Here is a 4,051-nt window from a genome sequence, read left to right as displayed (position 1 = left end):
TATCACTACTACTATTACTATTAGCTACTATTACTATCACTACTATTATTACTATTACCTACAATTAATACTACTATTACGATAATTACAACTATTACTGTCACTACTACTGATACTTTTAACTATTACTACTACCACCATTACTGTTACTACTACAGTTATTATTTATTATTTTTTGTTATGAATACTACCTCAAGTATAAATGTGTTACTATTACTATAAGCATCTTAAATTACCCTTATCCCTTAATACTCCATTGCTTAAACTTACCAAATATACCTGCATACATCACTATATTTATATTCAGGTGTTTTTTTTTTGTTTTTTTGTTTTTTGATGGTTTTCCTCTCTGTTTGTTATTGTATTGTTTTTTTTTTTTTTTTATGGTTTTCCTCTCTGTTTGTTATTGTATTGTTTTTTTATTTTATTTTTTTATGGTTTTCCTCTCTGTTTGTTATTGTATTGTTTTTTTTTTTTTATGGTTTTCCTCTCTGTTTGTTATTGTATTGTTTTTTTTTTAATTGTTTTTTTTTATGGTTTTCCTCTCTGTTTGTTATTGTTTTGTTTTTGTTTTCTTTGTTGGTTTTCCTCTCTATTTGTTATGGTTTGGTTTTTCTACCCACTATACATGTATGTATGTCTATGATCACTTGCATTGTATAAGCTACTATAATTTGTTAATTTGCTATAATTTTTTTTTCTCTAAAAAAAAAAAAAAAAAAAAAAAAAAGTTCATTATTTTCCATAAGGTAATGATAAAAATGTTACTTTCATATATTTTAGATTCATTGCACACCAACTGAAATATTTCAGGTCTTTTATTGTTTTAATACTGATGATTTTGGCATACAGCTCATGTATATTATATATATATGAACAAGTACGCCTATAAAATACAAGTTTTAGGCACTTGTGATCCATATAGAGCACCTGCTGCAATATTTCAATCACTAAAAACTGTGGAACGTTCTAAATCGATTGACTTGAAAAACACTTTATAAGTGCCTTATTGTACTAAAACAGTGATTTTAAAAGATCAAATTCAGTTTACAGCTTTTTTAATGATGCATACAAATGAGCAGATGAGCCTAGAATATAAACACAACATGTTTTTTATGGTATTCAATGGAAAAAATGCTTATCAAAAATACTGTGTTGCATTTATATTCTGTGTTCATCTGCTTGCCTGTACATAGCATGCATCATCAATAAGGTGTATATTGAATTTGCTCTTGCTAGTAGGGACGACCGGGTATGGTTGTAACACTAAGTTTCTTCAGCACCTAAAACTCTGAATAGTGAGCTATAGCTTTGAAAGCATAAGAGCCCATCGTCCCTTCAGAGCGCTCTACAAAGCCACGCCTCATCCACAAAAAAAAAAAATTGTACATCAAGGGGCAAACAAAAGTGTCATGAAACACGGCGTTAAATTACCTAATGTTTCAAAGCACATAGCATATAAAAAACTTAAAAAGCACTGACCTGTACCACCTAACTGCTGCATATTCATCTCTGTGTTGATATTGAAACACATCAATTCACAAACCACTAGTATAATGTCATAGGTTTTCATCTTTTCCAAATTATCCAAGTCATGGCGTGAACACAGCATAAGCTTCTTGTTTTGGTTCAGGAGCAACTGTAAGAGGTGGCTGCTGTTTCGGTTGTGGTGCTCAGCTGACGTCAGTCTAACAATGCGTTTAGCATGAAACACACTGATGACGTGTAATGTCTATGTGAGTGACTGCATGGAGGTATGGAAACATATGGTAGGACATTGTAACATTGCATTCAGACCAATGTTTCTGGAACAAATCACCTATACCCTGCCTTTAGATTGAACTTCAGTGCTGCTAAATTGCTAAAATAATGACAGGTGTCCCTGTAAGTGTGTTTGCTTATAGCTGTATGTGTATATTAAGCTGTGACAAGAAAAAGTACTATCAAAAAATGTCACACTTCAGTTTTAAATGTTATTTCATTACATTTTTTCATTATCGGGTTTAATAAGATTATTAGCTTGAGGTACATACTTATTCTGAAAATAAGTAAGAAGAAATATGAAATCAAATAATACTGTGATATGAAAAATTAAAGTCTGGATGTGAGCCTTTGGGGTTTCAATGGACATACGGACAAATCAATACTTCAGTCAATACAACACACACACACACACACACACACACACACACACACACACACACACACACACACACACACACACACACACACACACACACACACACACACACACACACACACACACACACACACACACACACACACACACACACGATCCTTGGAACCAGGAATCCTTGGTTCCACTTTATGGGGACTCTCCATAGGCGTAATGGTTTTTATATATATTATAATAGGTATTATACTATATATTTTTTTATACCCATCCATCACAGAAAACTTTGTTAGGAGCAGTTTTTTTTTTTTTTTTTTCTGGTAAACCCAGAGTTTCTTTCGGTCTCTTCCTACCTTTTTAAAGGGGTGATGAATTGAGGAATCAACTTTCCCTTGAGCTTTTGATATATAAAACGTCATGGTAATATAAGAATATCCTCTAAGTTTCAGAGCTGAAAACGTCCTTGTTAGTCAAAGCTTTTATAAACACCAGGCTCAGCAAACGGTCCTGTGCTTTATACTGACGTCAGTGCGTGACGAAACACCGCCTATACAGAATCTACAGCGTCTAATCCAGTAGCTCCGCCCACTGCCTCATGGTGGGCTTGTACTAACTGGTCAACAACAATACATATGCAGAGGAACATTAAGATATTGCGCTATTCCTGGTTGTGGAAGAACACAGTTGCTGCATAAGCTTCCTTCTGATCCTAATATTAGGAATGTGTGGTTGAACTTTATTTTTAATGAAGTTCCAGCTCACGTGGGGAAGACATGTTCACTTCAGTTCACTGCGGGATCGTTTGAAAACAAATCTCCGGTCAATGCTTGATTTGGATCCGACAGGAATGGTGCAACACACATGTGAGTAAAACATGTTTTTATGTGTAATAGTACTGCATTGTTATAGTTTGTTTTGCTTATGTGTATGTGTCTAAGAGAACATACCTTTAGTACGCTGGACTCGTATGGGCCAGGGCTCGGCATGCCAATGAATCTATTAGTATTCCATTCTTGATCTGCTATGCTCTCTCTTAAGTTGACATTTGAAGGGTGGGGTGCGCGTCGAACGTGTATGTGCGCGCGTGGTTTGCGCTTATATCGTCCGATCGTGCGGGCTATGGCTGCGTCCGAAACCTGGAAAATGCTGCCTTCGGAGGACACATTTGAAGGCAGGAAGGCATCAAGCTGCGTCCGAATCTAATGTTTGCTTCACTTCTTGTCTCCTGAGATACCTTCATTTGATCGATTTTTGAAGGCAGCGTACATGTGTCCTTCGCTGCCTTTGATATCCCACAATCCTGTGCTTTCCATTCAGTGACAGTTGAAAAGTTGCATTCGCGGGTCAGTTTGTGTGTAAATGTACGATTTTTACCAACATATTACACTTCTGATGTCATTTCAAGCGAGAAATCATGTGTTTAGTTATCACCAGAGCTCTCTGTATTTTGCTGTAGATCATTAAAGTGTTACACTGCCTTAGAAGTCTGTCCGAAATTAGTTTCATGAGATGCCTTCATGCACAAAACGCTGCCTTACAAGTCATTGTCTGATGAGGCAGCGAGGCAACGAGTCAGCAGCCTAGGTTTTTGGACGCAGCCTATGTGTAATATAAAAATAATAGTACAATCAATTGCGGGTCGATGAGAAATAAAACATTGTGTTTGTTTGATAAAGACCTGGAAGTAACAAGACAAAAAGAAAAAAAAATTTTTTTTTTTTAGTGCAGGCACATTCATTCACTGCGAATATTTTTTTCATTTTCATTGATCGCCATCAAAATGACAAAAATAGCATCATGTATGCAATAACGTCAGGAGAGGATTTTAATTTTTTTTTGCTTGCTATATCCGCATGCATATTTATTTAAGCAGTGCATATTTATTTAAAATGTTTTATACATATTAGTGAGGCCGAT

Source organism: Pseudorasbora parva, chromosome 5, assembly GCF_024679245.1.
Source record: "Pseudorasbora parva isolate DD20220531a chromosome 5, ASM2467924v1, whole genome shotgun sequence".
Classification (NCBI taxonomy): domain Eukaryota; kingdom Metazoa; phylum Chordata; class Actinopteri; order Cypriniformes; family Gobionidae; genus Pseudorasbora; species Pseudorasbora parva.
Note: the sequence above shows the minus strand (reverse complement) of the source record.